This window comes from Heterodontus francisci, chromosome 28, assembly GCF_036365525.1.
Source record: "Heterodontus francisci isolate sHetFra1 chromosome 28, sHetFra1.hap1, whole genome shotgun sequence".
In the NCBI taxonomy this organism is placed as follows: Eukaryota; Metazoa; Chordata; class Chondrichthyes; order Heterodontiformes; family Heterodontidae; genus Heterodontus; species Heterodontus francisci.
The window spans coordinates 37,322,271-37,340,264 of record NC_090398.1 but is presented as its reverse complement, the minus strand read 5'-3'; positions in this window follow the sequence as shown (position 1 = coordinate 37,340,264).

Genomic DNA, 17,994 nt, shown 5'->3' with positions numbered 1-17,994 from the left:
CAGTTTGCATTTCAGATTTCCAGCATCTGCAGTATTTTACTTTTATGTTTAGTGGGTGGATAAAAGTTTGGTTGGAGTTGGAGTTGAGGTTTGTGTTTTTAATTTTAACCTATGACCAGTCCACAACCCACCTGTTTGAGTTGATAAATTCCTGCCTGTAATGTCTGGGTCAGACATGGAGAATGCTTGATCAGTAATTTCCCGTCTCTTACCCTTTATCTTCCTTAAAGTTAATTTAGTGGCGATTGTGATCCTGTCGCAGGGAAAGTGTGGACTCTCCTCCTGCACGACTCGCTACCTGGTTGCCATGGCGCTGGGGGATCTACTGGTCATTATAACTGGTGTCATACTATTCAAGATCAGTTATTATTACTTCCCTGGATCTTTCCTGGAAATCGCCCCTGTGTGCAGCGTTATTGCTGTCCTGAAACGTTCAGCCTCAGACTGTTCCGTCTGGTTCACCGTCACTTTCACCTTTGATCGATTTGTGGCAATTTGTTGCCAGAAGCTAAAAACAAAATATTGCACGAAACAAACTGCAGCTGTGGTGCTACTAACAACTTGCATTCTGCTGTGTTTGGAAAACATCCCTTACTACTTTGTATATAAACCTGCTAAAATAATTGACAATATAGCGTGGTTGTGTTATCCAAGTCAAAGCTATCGTACTGATCCTGGATGGGTGGGATTTGGTCAGTTTGATATGGTTTTAACCCCATTGCTACCATTCACTTTAATTTTGCTCCTCAATGCTCTGACTGTCAGACACATTTTCGTGGCTAGTCGAGTCCGTAAGGGGCTGAAGGGGCAGAACAAGGGAGAGAAATGCAGTGACCCAGAGATGGAGAGCAGAAGGATTTTACTCTTCACCATATCAGGAAGCTTCATACTTCTGTGGTTGCTGTATGTTATACAATTCCTATATTTTCTCATAGCAGGAAAAGATCCCAGGGATTACAAAGATTCAGAATATATATTCCTAGAAGTCGCATGGATGTTGTTGAATTTAAGTTGCTGCACAAACACATTTATTTATGGGGCAACTCAGTCCAAGTTCAGGGAACAGTTCAAGAGCGCCGTGAGATATCCAATTACACCATTTATTCAATTAATGAATAGACAAAACATCTGAGTGCAGCGCAGACGCGGGTCCCACTGTTTCCAAGCCATGAATTTAGTATTTATCCCGAATGGGCAAGAGGTGACCTCCAGGCTGGAGAAGCTGAAATACCACTGGCAGATTGGGGAAGTGTGGGCAGGGGAAGGGGACGGGGGCACACAGTGGAAACTGCAGCGGTGCCGGTCAGCAAGAGGTGACCAATAGCTGGATGCCCTGAAATACACTGGCGGTGGTGGGGGTGGGTTAGCACAGGCCAAAAAACAGTGGGGCAAATAATAAGGAGTAAATGACAGCTGGATGACCGAGAAATGTACTGGCCCATTGGTGGGGGAGTCTTGCACTGTGGAAAAAGCATGCAACAGGTGACCTTTGGAGCATAGGGAAGAAAGAGGGCAATGGAGAGCCAGAGTGCTCCCTGCAATACAGGAGAGAAACAGAAGACACAATTTCTCCTCCATCTCCATTGGTTCAATTCTCAGCTCCTCACATCTGATCAAAAATAAATAAACTTTTTTTTCAAACAAATGCGAACATGCTGTGAATGATAGAAATCGTCTCGTGTCAGTTGTTTATTACTTGTTTTATTTTTGTAGACACATATTGAGTCTGTCTCCCTTCCAACCACACCCCACCGCCCCAAATCTGGTCATTGCTGTCTGTACCTCTGTCTCTCCCTCTCTCAAAGTGTGACAGTGCGGTCAGGGGTTTTGTGTCTCGACAAATCTAACCGAGGGGCCTGGGCAGAGACATGACCCGGAGTGAGGATGTAGGGCTGAGCTCAGCATTGGAACTGAGAGCTTGGCAGCGGCTCAGATGCATGGGAAGACTATCTTCCTGGCTCCTATGTTAGCTGATATGGTTAATAGTTCCCTCTCTTGATCTGTTCCTGTCACCTTCAAATCATCTGGCATCACTCCCTCTGCTCAGAAAAAAACGACGATTAGCCCCACTGCCCTGGAAAACGTGCCTGCTCCTTCCCCAACCTCCTTTTCCTCTCTAAACTCCGTGACCGTGTGGTCACTTTTCAAATCCGTGCCCTTCTTTCATGTAACATCATGTTGCAACTCCCGAAATCAGGTTTCCACGCCTGCCACTGTACCAAAATACACTGCAGCCATAAAACGTGCTTTATAAATGTCCATCCCTAAGTTCTTGTGAGTTTGCACACACACTAATAGGATACTGAGTGGGGAAAAGTAAACTGGTTGCGTTACAGTGCATAAACATAAAAAAGTATTATCGTCTGTGAAGTTTACAATTCGGTTGGCTTCAGGCTGAATTCAGTGGTACTGAGGATTTTAGTTTGAAGATCGAGATAATTGGTTCAATAATTCTTTGGAGATAGTTACAGCTCTTTTACAACCATAAAGGCACACCGCTATATTTCCTGGAGAAAAAAATGGACTGGACCGTGATAATAGTGAAGCGGATGATTTCCTCCAACGGGGTTTCTGATTGTAGCTGGACTATGCAAAGATGGTCAGTCAACAAGAAGAACTTGAATGCTTTCAATCTGGAATGGAGACAAAGAGCGTGACAAAGAGTGCTCATGTCAGAGTCCGGTTGCTTCTCCAATGCTGCAGAGAAGAAAAACAGCTTAAAACCAAAGATGACGAGGACCTTTTCACATGAAAGTCAGTCAGTGATTCAAACGTAGCAGTGAGCAATATTTCTCTGCTTGCTGAAAAGAACAGGTATTTGGACTGCCTCCTCACAAACTTTTGTAATGTAGGTTACAAAGTAGCAGAGTTGGTGATCATCTTAATCTGCCAGCAGTTTTAATATTATTCCAAAAAGTATAAATCCAAGTCTACAGTCAATGGACTAAAGTAAATCACCAATGAACAAAACACATTGGCGTAACACCACTCTACCATGTGAAATAAAATGTGAGAACAAGAACATTTCACTACGTGACCACACACTGCACACACACTCATCAGTCTCACTGTCATAGCCATTCTCTTTTTTTTCATAGCTGGCATGTTTCCATGCTGAGCTAAAGCCTAGATAAAGCATCAGCTTTCACATTTTTTGTCTCAGCAAGGAGAATAATCTTTAGGTTGTAAGGTTACAGAAGCAGACACCAATGGGAAAAAAACATGCATTCTGGGTTTTGATTTTCTTTTTATACAGGTCAAAGGATTGTGGTCAGTATAAGCTACGTTCTCTCGATATCCATTTTGGATGCATACCTCATCTTTCTAAGCGCCAGAAACAGTCTCAGGGCGTCCTTCTCCACAGTAGAATATCGACTTTAATTTTTGTTTCCTTTTTTGAGGGAAGGTACGCAACTGGTATCTAAATGCCTAACTGACAGCACCTACCCCTAGATAGCTCGTATCCCATGCCAGTTTAAATGGTGTGTTAAAGTTTGCAGCTGCCAGCACGGTTCATTGGTTAAGATGGCTTTCAGTCTCTTAAAAGCAGTTCAGCATCTCCCTGACCACACTAGGTTTGCTTCTTTCTGTAGTAAGTGCGTCAGTGGGGCGGCTATAGTGCTGAAATTTGGCACAACATGCGGTAAATCCAACGGACACTTAAAATGGCAATATTTCCCGTTTGGTCGTTGGGGCAGAAAAATCTACCAGCGCCTGTACCTTTCCTGCTCCAGGCAGCACTCGCACGTGACCCACAATATGTCCCAGGTAGGTTAATTGTCGTTTAGAAAACTCGCTCTTTGCAAGTTTTACCACGAGGTCAGCCGACCATAACCTTCAGAAGAGGGTTTCTAACTGATCTCAGTGGTCCCCCAGGTGTCACTGTACACGAAGTCATCATCCAAGCGCACTGCACAGTTGGTTTGGCCAGCCACTAACTGGATCATCAACCTTTGGAAGGTGTTTGAGGCATTCACTAATCCAAAGCTCATCATCCGGCACTGGAAAACGCCATCTGGGATGACAAAGGCTGATATCACTTTAGCTCGGGTGGTTAAGAGAACCTGACAGTACCCTACTTTGGTTATGTAGGTGGTATTTTCTGCTCTACCGAAACAGTCTTCCAGGCGGGGAATTCGGTAGGAATCAGCTCTACTCACTGGATTAATCTTTCTGTAATCAATACAGAGCCTTGCTGCACCATCAGGTTTTGGTAGCAGCACAACTGGGGAACTCGAACAGTTCTGACCGAACTCAGTCAGGTTGTACTCCAGCAGAAACTAAATTTCTTCCCGAAACCGGGTCAGTTTCCTGGGATCTAGGTGAAAGGTAATATTGAACATAAATTGATTTCTGCTTAGAGCTCTGTTACGGACAAAAAAAACCAATTGGACTGAATACTTGTTCATTCGTGCACAAAATAGCAAATATGATATACTGTGCTCCAAAACTCATCCAGTCTGACCTCTGGGTAGACATAGACGAGTCTTTGGGGTCTTTTAGAACAGTCCTTTTCAGGCTGTATTGAGAACTAATTTCGCAGGCTCTCTTCAAAAACAGGAGACGAGATGAGCTGACACAGTGGACTTCTCAGGGCCTTTTAGAGAGGCGGTGGAAAACTAAGCAGGGTTGTGGTCTTCTCTCCTTCCTTGGGAAATCGCTTCTCTGCATGGAAATTCTCTTCCTTTATTCTGCAGACTTTTTTAGGGATGGCAATATATCGATGAATAGGTTTTAAAACATGGTTCTTACTCGATGTATCATGATATTCACAATATTATTGATGTTAAGTGCAGCACATTATTAAAGCGAATTGATCGTGATGAAATAAGTTTCAGATTTAACCTTACACATTTCAAACCCAACAAAATTGCTACAATTGGAAATAATTAATAAGATATATTTGAAGTGTGATAAAGCAATGTATCTAATGTCATTTAGATATTTGAAGTAATGCTGGCGTTTATATCTGGTTTATTAGATAAGGAAATATGATTCTTAATTTGTTGTTTCTTGAAGTAATTTAATGTACACAGCAAGCTGCCTATCGTCATACATCGACTGGCCAAATTCCCTTTGTACCAAAGAAAAAGATAAAGGTTCATTTCATTACAAGGGAGGCTGTGAATTCTTACTTCGGATAAGCACCTGCCTGAGAAATAGCACTATCTCAGTCAGGAGAACAGTCATTCTGCCAGTTAGAAACAGAGTTGTCGTTAGGTTTATATGCTTGCCAACGTCAGTCGCTGTAACTGAGATCTGTAAATGTCAGGGCAGAATACAATCAAACCAAAGGAGAACAATGCATAATCAAAGGCACATTTTAATGAATTACATCATGTCAACATATGTGAATTGTCACGTAGAAGGGATAAGGGAGGAATGATATAAAAATGGATATTTGAAAGGTTGATTTGAAATGTGATTAATGCCTGGGCAATCTGTAGACCGAGTTCGGAAATGTAATGTGTTAAAGCTTTCCAGCTGTAACTGTCAAGGACTTGGTTGTAGTTGCTGCTGTAAGTGTCTGCTTAATTGTTGCATGGTTATCACACGTGTGACATCAAGCATTCAAAGTTGCAATCCCTTTTGAGTTGGTCGATCAACATACAATAACTCACACATTTACTCTCCTTGAACAATGGGTTGAATTTTACAGCCCGGTCATCACCACCTGACCTCGGGGGTCTTGTCGGTGGGGAGAGGGCGGAAAATGCCTCTGGCAGAGGCCGACCATGGACCTCAAAGTTGGGAAGGCGCAGCCTAATATTACCACTGAGGTGATGCTTCGTCGCGGTTGTGCCGCCGCTCGGCAACGGTAGCAAAATTGACATATTTAACTTAACAAATTGATCACTTACCCGCTCCCGCCATCCATTCCAGAGCGGTATTGGTGGCAGTGACCAGCACTCACATGCTTTTGGATCCCCGTTCAGGGATGTGAGGTGTAACACTGGTGGGAAGGAGTTGCAGGTACATTTTCAGTGCGATGAGTGGAGCGTGGGGTTAAATTTATTTGCTTGGTATTGGGGATGCTGGCAAGAGGAAAAAATTCTGAACATTTCGGGCGTATTTTGGAGGGCAGAGGGCAATTGATTTCATGGTTATAGGGGGTGGGAGAAGGGCAAATTAAATGTTTGTAAGTTTTTTGTTACCTCTTTCTTTAAATATTTAAATTAAATGGAAGGGCTCAAAGTCCTTTAAAAACGGTATCAGCGCCTGCTTAAAGGCTGTTGACGCCAGTGCCGTGATATACCACTTGTCGCCTCCACGTCATTGGTGCGGTGGTCCAACCCAGCCATGTAAGCGAGCCGTCGCGTTTAATATTGTGATTTCGGCAGAAGACATGTAAAATGCAGCCCAATATCCCTTAATCTAATTTAATACCCATTCATGTGGTCCCTTGTTAAAAGCTTTTCTATCGTCTATCTACACTACATCCAGTGCATTTCCCCGTGCACCATGTCCATTATTTCCACAAAGAATTTGGTGAAGTTAGTCAATGACGATAATTCCTTTTGAAGCATGTGTTGTTGCTATTAGGACTGCAGTGGCCACAGCGCACTGTCAATTCTGTCCCATCACACTTCATGTCGCAGCATATTATAAAACTTTCACACCCAAACCGGGAAACAGCCAAATTATACAATCTAGTAACCCCCAGAATACAGCAGACCAAACAAGGAATCTTTAGGCAACAACAAATTGACTTTTTATTAAAAACTATATCTTGAATGCTATGAAGATAAAACCACATCTCAAGACCTTATAAGTTCTTATTTTAAACTAATTGCCCCATTCACACACATGCATTCAAAAATAACAGTAGTTAACCGTTTTTTTTTTAAACTGGTGCTTTTAAAATTAGCTGTCTCTTAAGAGTAAATAAAATAAGTCAGTCTTTGTGGATTATGTTCCTGGTGGATGAGGGATGCTTATGTGGAAATAGTCATAGGCCACTTTAAGTCTTCACGTGGATTTGATGCAGTAGTCGATTCTTATTTCGCATTCAACTATTTGGCTGCAGTAGGCATCAACAGTTCCTTCAGAAATACAAACGGTTCATTGAAAAAAATGTTTCTCTTATTTCTTTAGGGCATTAGCAGGGCCTGCAGGGCATTGTAGACTGTATGCTGAGACAAAATAAACAGTTCGTTTTTCTTCAGTCCGCCTTGCTGGTGAGTTTGCTTCAAAGCGGTTTTTGCCAGTTGCACACACTGCCAAGTGGAAACATTACCGCATGACCTCTCCTTCCCCTGCTGTTGCCCAGGGCAATAAAATGCAGATGCTGGGGCACTGTGCCTTATAACTTCAAGAACTTTATTTTCTTTTAAAGATGCACTGTTTTAAAAGAGTATTAAACACAGACACTGTTTTTAATCGGAGGAGAGCAATAATTCCAATTCCATGACAACCCGGCCCTTAGCAAAATGAAACGCTATTCCCGAAATGTGTTTGATTACAATGCAAAACAAGATAGAAACTGGAAAAAGCACTGATTTTTTTTTGCATTCACGCACCATTCATTCTCCTTATCATGCACATCATTTTCTTTGTCCCATCGCCATCCATATACGTTAACATGGTTAAATTCGTGACAAAGCGTCGGCAATAACAGCGTTTTCCCCGAAATATGTACAATTTTTAAAATGACAAGTCTCCAACAATAAACTGCATCCAAACATTTGACTTTTTTTTGCAAAGGTTGTCTCATTCAGCTCATTGCAACCTTCCAAACATAATCTCCTAGAGTTTTCCTTCCAAGTGTTCTTATTGTCCATCACCTCAGCTCGGTGAACTGCTCAGGTAGGATCACTGGTCACTGCTGTGTTCACTAATCTCTGAGAAGTTTCTGGAGTACCCAGTAACCTGTGTACATCACTTGATACTGAAGAAATAACCCCGTCCAGTGTAAGAAAAACTGACGTTTCCTTATCTTAGGGTGTCAAAGGAATTTGACAATATCCTTTCAACACCTTTGTCTTGGGAAGATACAATGGTGCTGGCCAACCCACCAGGTTTATGCATCAAGACGACAGTCGAATTGCAGCTGCTCTCACTCGGCTCAACTAAGCTGCCTTCCAGCATCATTGGATCTCTGCTTTTACTTGGGCCTATCTGTATGGACCTAAGCAGCAACGATTCCGTTTTAAAGGAATGGTTCCCAGACACCAACATCATGTGTGGGGCTAAGCTTGTATATCCCGACTTATCCCTAAAAACTCCGAATAAATGTTGTGAAAATCCCGGTTTGGTCTTCACGTAGGTTTGCCTCTAAATGCTAAAACAACCTGTCCAAATTTACTAGTCATTCTGTATTCGCTAATCTGATATTTGGAAATTCAATCTGAGGATAGTCTGGGTCTCCGTATGCCTCATCATCACTATTCTTTTCCTTCTCATCACTCCCGATTACCTGACATACCTGCACTTGCCTATCTGCCTCTCTGTGAAAGTATTGCTTTAACATATTGTTGTGGCACAACCTGTTCTTCTTTCAGCGATCAGAGGTGTCAATCGAGTAATCTATCTTACCCACACTTCTGATCAGTCTCTATGGGCCACTGAACCGTGCTTTTAACGGTTCTCCGTGTAATGGTTAACTTGCTACTACGATTTTAATAGTATTTTTCCTCAAAGAAATGGCCTCTGGAATTCTAGAAGCCATTTCCATGATGGCAAGTATGTATTGATGGCCCGATTTTGTTTTTGGCATGGTTTCTACCCCGGTCAGGCAATATCCTGCTACACGATGCCTCAATCACTGGTATGGGAACTAGTGGTGCTTGTTTTATTGTACATTGTGGGTTTTGTTAACCATTTAACATGCATGGCATGTCCTACGAAATTGTCTCATATCCTTTGTAAGATCTGGCCAGTAATAATCGTGTTTTTGGGATCCTTAAGGGGGAGGGGGAGCACCCCCAAGTCGTGGTCCACATAGGCACCAACGACATAGGTAGGAAGAGAGATGGGGATTTAAGGCAGAAATTCAGGGAGCTAGGGTGGAAGCTTAGAGCGAGAACAACCAGAGTTGTTATCTCTGGGTTGTTGCCCGTGCCACGTGCTAGCGAAGAGAGGAATAGGGAGAGAGAGGAGTTGAACACGTGGCTGCAGGGATGGTGTAGGAGGGAGGGTTTTGGTTTCCTGGATAATTGGGGCTCTTTCTTGGGTAGGTGGGACCTCTACAAACAGGATGGTCTTCACCGGAACCAGAGGGCTACCAATATCCTGGGGGGGCGGGGGGGGGGGGGAGATTTGTTAGTGCTCTTCGGGGCGGTTTAAACTAAATCAGCAGGGGAATGGGAACCTAAATTGTAGTTCCAGTATACAGGCTGTTGAGTGTAGTGAGGTAGGGGATAAGGTTACAGGGACGCAAGAGGGCACTGGCAAGCAAGAACTTGGTTTAAAGTGTGTCTACTTCAACGGCAGGAGCATCCGGAATAAGGTGGGTGAGCTTGCAGCATGGGTTGGTACCTGGGATCCTGATGTTGTGGCCATTTCAGAGACATGGGTAGAGCAGGGGCAGGAATGGATGTTGCAGGTTCCGGGATTTAGATGTTTCAGTAAGAACAGAGAAGAGGGTAAAAGAGGGGGGGGGGGTGTGGCATTGTTAATCAAGGAAAGTATTACAGCGGCAGAAAGGACGTTTGAGGACTCGTCTACTGAGGTAGGATGGGCCGAGGTTAGAAACAGGAGAGGAGAGGTCACCCTGTTGGGAGTTTTCTATAGACCTCCAAATAGTTCCAGAGATGTAGAGGAAAGGATAGCGAAGATGATTCTCGACAGGAGCGAGAGTAACAGGGTAGTGGTTATGGGGGACTTTAACTTTCCAAATATTGACTGGAAAAACTATAGTTCAAGTACTTTAGATGGGTCTGTTTTTGTCCAGTGTGTGCAGGAGGGTTTTCTGACACAGTATGTAGACAGGCCAACCAGGGGCGATGCCACATTGGATATGGTACTGGGTAATGAACCCGGCCAGGTGTTCGATTTAGATGTCGGTGAGCAATTTGGCGATAGTGATCACAATTCGGTTCGATTTACCTCAGCGATGGGCAGGGACAGGTATATACCGCAGGGCAAGAATTATAGCTGGGGGAAAGGAAATTATGACGCGATTAGGCAAGATTTAGGATGTGTAGGATGGGGAAGGAAACTGCAGGGGATGGGCACAAACGAAATGTGGAGCTTATTCAAGGAGCAGCTAATGCGTGTCCTTGATAAGTATGTACCTGTCAGGCAGGGAGGAAGTTGTCGAGCGAGGGAGCTGTGGTTTACTCAAGAAGTTGAAGCGCTTGTCAAGAGGAAGAGGGCGGCTTATGTTAGGATGAGACGTGAACGCTCAGTTAGGGCGCTTGAGAGTAACAAGCTAGCCAGGAAGAATCTAAAGGGAGGGCTAAGAAGAGCAAGGAGAGGACACGAGAAGTCATTGGCGGATAGGATCAAAGAAAACCCTAAGGTTTTCTATAGGTATATCAGAAATAAAAGAATGATAAGAGTTAGAACAGGGCCAATCAAGGATAGTAGTGGGAAGTTGTGTGCGGAATCAGAGGAGATAGGGGAAGCGTTAAATGAATATTTTTCGTCAGTATTTACAGTAGAGAAAGAACATGTTGCCGAGGAGATTATTGAGATACAGCCTACGAGGCTAGATGGGATTGAGATTCACAAGGAGGAGGTGTTAGCAATTTTGGAAAGTGTGAAAATAGATAAGTCCCCTGGGCCAGATGGGATTTATCCTAGGATTCTCTGGGAAGCCAGGGAGGAGATTGCAGAGCCGTTGTTGTTGATCTTTCTGTCGTCATTGTCGACAGGAGTAGTGCCGGAGGACTGGAGGATAGCAAATGTTGTCCCCTTGTTCAAGAAGGGGAGTAGAGACAGCCCTGGGAATTATAGACCTGTGAGCCTTACTTCGGTTGTGGGTAAAATGTTGGAAAGGGTTATAGAGATAGGATTTATAATCATCTGGAAAAGAATAAGTTCATTTGCGATAGTCAGCACGGTTTTGTGAAAGGTAGGTCGTGCCTCACAAACTTTATTGAGTTTTTCGAGAAGGTGACCAAACAGGTGGATGAGGGTAAAGCCGTGGGTGTGGAGCATATGGATTTCAGTAAGGCGTCTGATAAGGTTCCCCACGGTAGGCTTTGGCAGAAAATACGGAAGTATGGGGTTGAAGGTGATTTAGTGCTTTGGATCAGAAATTGGCTAGCTGAAAGAAGACAGAGGGTGGTGGTTGATGGCAAATGTTCATCCCGGAGTTTAGTTACTAGTGGTGTACCGCAAGGTTCTGTTTTGGGGCCACTGCTGTTTGTCATTTTTATAAATGACCTGGATGAGGGTGTAGAAGGGTGGGTTAGTAAATTTGCGGATGACACGAAGATCGGTGGAGTTGTGGATAGTGTCGAAGGGTGTTGTAGGGTACAGAGGGACATAGATAGGCTGCAGAGCTGGGCTGAGAGATGGCAAATGGAGTTTAATGCGGAGAAGTGTGAGGTGATTCACTTTGGAAGGAGTAACAGCAATGCAGAGTACTGGGCTAATGGGAAGATTCTTGGTAGTGTAGATGAGCAGAGAGATCTTGGTGTCCAGCTACATAAATCCCTGAAAGTTGCTACCCAGGTTAATAGGGCTGTTAAGAAGGCATATGGTGTGTTAGCTTTTATTAGTAGGGGGATCGAGTTTCGGAGCCACGAGGTCATGATGCAGTTGTACAAAACTCTGGTGAGGCCGCACCTTGAGTATTGCGTGCAGTTCTTATCACCGCATTATAGGAAGGATGTGGATGCTTTGGAAAGGGTGCAGAGGAGATTTACTAGGATGTTGCCTGGTATGGAAGGAAGGTCTTGCGAGGAAAGGCTGAGGGATTTGGTGTTGTTTTCGTTGGAGAGAAGGAGGAGGAGAGGTGACTTAATAGAGACATACAAGATAATCAGAGGGTTAGATAGGGTGGATAGTGAGAGTCTTTTTCCTCGGATGATGATGGCAAACACGGGGGGACATGGCTTGAAGGTGAGGGGTGAAAGATATAGGACAGATGTCAGAGGTAGTTTCTTTACGCAGAGAGTAGTAGGGGCGTGGAACGCCCTGCCTGCAACAGTAGTAGACTCGCCAACTTTAAGAGCATTTAAGTGGTCATTGGATAGACATATGGATGAAAATGGAATAGTGTAGGTCAGATGATCGGCGCAACATCGAGGGCAGAAGGGCCTGTACTGCGCTGTAATGTTCTAATATCTAATAATGTTGAATTATACATGATTTGGTCGTCCGAATTTCCCTATGTCCTGCAAAAGGAATGTCATGTGCTAACCTTAATAATCCCTGGAGAAATTTATTACCACTACTTTTTCAACAACTGCCCAGTCTTCTTCCGCAGGTCTATGAGGCAGTCTCCAGTTGCTCCTCAAAACCCCGTTTGCCACATAAAAACCTCGGGAAGTCTTTCACCTTTGCTTCTGACAGAATCATCTCTGCTACTTGGTATATCTTTGGATCAGCTTGCTGTAATGCTATGTTAGAAGATCTATTAAACATCTCATTTGGATTATCCAAATAAGATTTCAAATAATTGGCTATCGCTTTGTGGTTCCATTTTTACCTCTGGCAATGGATTCTGTTTAGCCAATACTATAGTGACTACACACGCAAGAAATATTCCTGGAATTTGTTCCTGTAATTGCTTCCTTTCCCTGACATCACTTGGCTCGTTCGTAATTTGAGGAGAAACTAATACTTTTAATCAGACCAGGTTATTTCCCAGGAGTAGATCAATTCTTTCGACAGGCATACTTTGAGCAGCTCATTCAGTTGCCATCCGTTATTAAGACACATAGGGAGGGGTCATTTGCGTAAGACAATTCCAAAATTCCACCACCCTCTATGTCTGACAATCCACACTCAAAACCTTGGTAAAGTGAATTTTGAAGTATCACCGTTGCTGGGATCTTGCTGTGCACAGCCTGCCTGCAGAATTCGCTGCATTGTAATAGTGACAGCATTTTAGAAGTGATTTCATTGGGTGTAAAGCTCTCCTAACGACCTGGAATTAAAGTCCTGAGTTGGAAGCCTGTATAATTCCCCAATAATGCTGTGCTTTAGGCTGTGGGCTGAATTTGACAGTGAAATATAACACCGGGGGTGCCATTTGAATTTACATTTTCAGGGATGGTAACGTGGATTTCTCTCCAGCCTTTCTATGGGACAGGGGATGGGGGTCACCAGACTTCGTGTGTTTTTACAATGAGGCAGAAGCAGATGTAGAGAGACACTGAGAAATAGAGAGAGAAAGAGAGAGAGAGACGGTATCTTGATTTTCAGTTAAATTAAATGCTGACCCAATGATATGGTTTTGGCACATTCATCTCAGTTTAAAGAGACAATTTCACAGTATCTGGGAACAGAATAGAGCTTATTGCTGAAAATGTCTGTCTGTAAATTGCAGTGATGTTGTCCACAGTGAAGTTTGGAGTGAAAAGTTTGTCGGTTGACAGGAAGCAGCTCCTTGTCCTGTCTCTGTTGAGAGCTGGCTCTGTTGCCTGGATTAACAGAACAACGGGCAGGTCCTCAGCTCCAAAAACACTGTCTCACATCTCCAATCACTTCCTATTCGATGGCTCTCTGTCAGGGAATGTGGCTGTAAGATGGGGAGTCACAGAGTTTGTGTTATGCCAGTGAGTGATATTTGTTCAAAAATGTCTTGCTTTGTTTGAATCAATTTTATTTCTCTTATTCCCAAGAACATATATATACATATATATATCGTTGTAAAATTCATTTCTATACACAGAAAAGAAGACTGTGTTTTAGGGGCTGATAGAAAAAGAAAATGCTGGAAATCGTCAGTGTTTCCAGCACGGTTTTTATTTCAGATTTCCAACACCCGCAGTATTTTGATTTTGTGTTTTCGGGGGTCTGTGGGTTTTTTCTACCAGAAGGGAGGAGGCTGGAAGGACCTCCGAAGGAAATAGTTTGGGAATCTCCAGAGCAATCACAGTAATCCCGTAGATTTCCCTCTCTCCATCTCTGCCTGCAATTTGTTCCCTGCACCTTCCTCCTTGTTCCAAGCTCTGTTTCTTCGCATCGCTAAATCCCTATCTCTGTATCTCTCAACATCCTTTCTATCTCTGCCGCTCTCTACAGTCTCACAGGTTTCCCTTTTCACTCTCTTTCTGCAACTCTCTGCATTTTTATCTATCTCTCTGTCCATTTCTCTCTCTCAGTTCCACATCTCCTTTCCTGCACGATTATCTCTGCACCCTCAACCTCCTCACCGAGACACCCCTCTCTATTCTGAATCTCCATCTTCCTTTGTATCTCTGCCCCGTGACATCTTTCAGTCTCTGTATCTCTCTCTTTATCTAGGATATTTCTCAATACCTGTTTCTGACTCCCAGACTCTTTTTCATTCCCAATCTCTCTCTCCATTTGTTTCTCTTCTCCGTCGATCAGTCAGTTCTGTCCTAATCCATGGATCTTTTTTTTCTGTGTCTCTGTCACTCTGTCTGGGTCGGCATTTGAACTCGCAGCCTTGGTGTAGTACAGCGTGATTGTGAACTGGGATACTGTTTTCCATCTCTCCTGGGTTTTGCTCCCATTTGAAGTAAAAAACAAGGGGAGACACGGAACAGGTGAATGATTAACAAACAACACCCCCCACCCCCTGCACCCTGGTTTATACCATTGGCATCAAATCCAAGTGTAACCCTGTGTTTCTTTGCCTCTCTGTGTATCTGCTCCCCGACTGTTGCTGCCTGTCTTCTTGTGGCTCGATGGGGAAAGCGGCAGATCAGCCATGATCTAACATTGGTGGGACAGGCTCAAAGGGCTGAATGACCTCCCCTTGTCCCGGTGCCAGTCAGTATGTGTGTATTTGTGCTTGTCTCCCTCTGTTTGGTTCCCTGAAACTGATGGGGAGAACAGGTGAAACGCCTTTCTGCAGGGAGGGATGTGTCTGGGGCTGGGATCTTGCTGCGCATTAAAGGGTCTGAATGCCAGTTAGCCTCTGCAGGTCCTTGCTATAAGTCTGGCCCTGTGTTCGGCCAGACATTTCTTAAAAGTGCCAGGGGTCTGGGAGCCATTTGATAGAATTCCAGCTGCTTATACTGACTGGAATTAAAATGAATTACAGACTGTCGGGAGACGGAGCCACACCCAGGAAAGTGATGGAGGTTGGAATAACACGGGGGCTCGGGGGTGGTGTTGACTGGGACGGGCATTACACAAGGCACAGGCGGAGGACGCTGTTCATGGGGGAGGTTATACAGGGTGGGAATAAGTGAGAGAGGGGCTTTCACGGGACAGGGAGGGTATTTAGAAAGGAGGGGTGTTTACTGTGGGGGCGGGGAGAATTAGAGGGCGGTATTTACAGAGGAAATTAGTTATGTTAAAGATGGGAGGGGGAGGATTCTCCAAGTTTAAAATGGGAGGGGGCGGTGGGGATTCTTCAGGTTGAAAATGGGAGGGGGAAGAATTACATGGGGGGCTGGTCACAGGATCGGTATTAGATGGGAGTATGTTCCTGGGGGTATTTAGATAGGGGCGGAGTCTGTTCTTGGGGTCTGTAGACGAAGGGTAGTTAGATGAGGGGTCTGTAGAGGAGGGGCATTTACATGAGGAGTCTAGAGACGAGGGGTGTTTAGATGGAGGGATTGTAGACGAGGGGTATTTAGATGGGGTGTCGGGTAGACGAGGGGTATTTAGATGGGGGTCTGTTCTTGGGGTGAACTTTTCCTGGGGGGATAGTTTGTGGGGAGGATATTTGGTGGGGGGCGGGGAATAATTTATCAGGAAGGGTGGTAGTGAGGGGGAAAATTTTGCGGGGGGTTTAAAATAGCAGGGGGAGGAATCAATTAGCGGTAAAGGATTAAATTTGCATGGGGAAATTAAATTAGTATTCAGGTGGATTTGAGGGTCTCTTAACAGGCGATATCAGATAGGGGTCTGTCGACGAGGGGTATTTAGATATGGGTCTGTTCACGGGTGGGCTATTTAGATGGGGATCTGTTCCTTTCGATGGGAGTCTGTTCCCATGGGCTATTTAAATGGGAGCCTTTTTCCGGGGTGGGGGTTATTTAGATGGGAGTCAATTCCTGGGGAGGTAATTGGATGGGACGCTGCTCCCGGGGACTGGGGTATTTACATGGGGGACTGTTCCCGGAGGGAGAATTGAATTGGGGGTTGTTCCCGGGTGTGGGGTGAGGGGGGTATTTGTGTATTTAGATGGGTACCTGTCACGGGGCAGTGTGTATTTAGATGGGTTGTAGTTTAACGGGGAGGGGATAATTAGATCGGGTTTGTACATAGTCAGGGTGTTACATGGGGGTCAGTTAAAGGGACGGGGAGGGTCTGTTCACAGGGATTTTCCTGGCAGGGATTATTGCAGTGGGAAAAAAATTCTTCGGGGGATAAAAATTGTGGTGGGAGAATTTGTGCGGTTCGGGGGAAATTACGGGGATGGGGGGAATATTTTCTGTGGGAATAATTTTGGGGGGGAAATTTGATGAGTAAGGGGCGAAAGTTTTAGGGGGAAATATTTTAGGGGTGATAATTTCTGGGGTGGCGTTTAATTTGGGAGGCAAATTTTGTGGGGGGTGGATTCATTTGTGGTGGAATAAATTTCCATTGAAATAATTTGGTGGGGCGGGGGTATAATTTTTTGGTGGAGAATTTTGCGGATTTCTTCATTGGGGTAATTAGATGGGGGTCTGTCCAGAGGGGTTAAGGAGATGGTGATTGGGTCACAGGAGCTAATTAGATGGGGGTCTGTTCACACTGGGTAATTTGATGCAAGCCTGTTCACGGGGAGGGGTGCGTAATTAGCTAGGGGGTCTATTCACAGTAGAGTAATTAGATGGGGATCTCTTTACCGGGGGTATTTTGATGGCTGTCTATTCACAGGGTATAATTCGATGAGGGCCTTTTCACAGGGGGTAGTTAAATAGTGGTCTGTCAACGGGTCAGTGTAATTTAGTGTGGGTATCTGTTCACGAGGGGTAATTAGGTGGGGGTCTGTTCACGGCGGGCAATTAGATGTGGGTCTGCTCACTTGGGTAATTAGATAGTGGTCTGTTCACATGGGTCAATTAAGTAAGGAGTGTGTTTACGGTGGGGTAATTGGATGGGCGTCAGTTGCCTGGGGACGTTATTTTATGGGAATCTGTTCACAGGAGGTAATGATATGGGGGCCTTTTCACGGATGTAATAATAATATTTTTTTTTGTCAGGCAGTAATTTGACGTAGGTCTGTTAACGGGGGTAATTAGAAGCGGGTGTGTTGACAGGGGGGTAATCAGTTGTGGATCTGTTCATGGGCGTTTGATTAGATGGGGGTCTGTTCACGGAGGTAATTAGATAGTGGTATGGTCAAAGGGGCGTAGTTAGGTAGGTGCTCTGTTCCCAGTGGGGCAATTAAATGGGATGTCTGTTCACGTGGGGCGAGTGGGGGGGTTGTAATTTGTTGGGGTTTGTTCGCAGCGAGTAATTAGATGGGGGCCTTTTCTCAGGGTGTAATTATTTGGGGGTCTGCTCGCAAGGGGTAAATATTTGGGTGGTTGTTCAAAGAGGGGAACTGGATGGGGGCCTGTTCACAGGGGTAAATAGATAGGGAGTGTCTGCAAACGGGATAAATAGTTGGAGGGCTGTTCATGGGGAGGCGGCATTTTTAGGAGAAGAATTTGTGGGGCGAGTAATTGCAGGGGAAATTTGCGAAGTGGGGAATTAGATGGGGACTGTTCACAGGGGCTAATGAGGGAAGGAGCCTGTTCAAAGGTGGGTTTCTGGCGGCGGGGGTGGGCGGGGAATTGCGGGGTGAGGATGTTGCAAGGGGAAATGCAGAGGCGGCTTTGCTGGGGTGGGTGTGGGTGTGGGGCGGGGGGGGGGCGTCGTTGTAGTAGGATGAAAGAAATCTGGAAAGAGAGAGGGAAAGCCAGAAAGAGCCAAAGAAAGAGGCAGAAAACGTCAGAGAGAGAGAGAAGGAAAGCCAGAAAGAGCCAA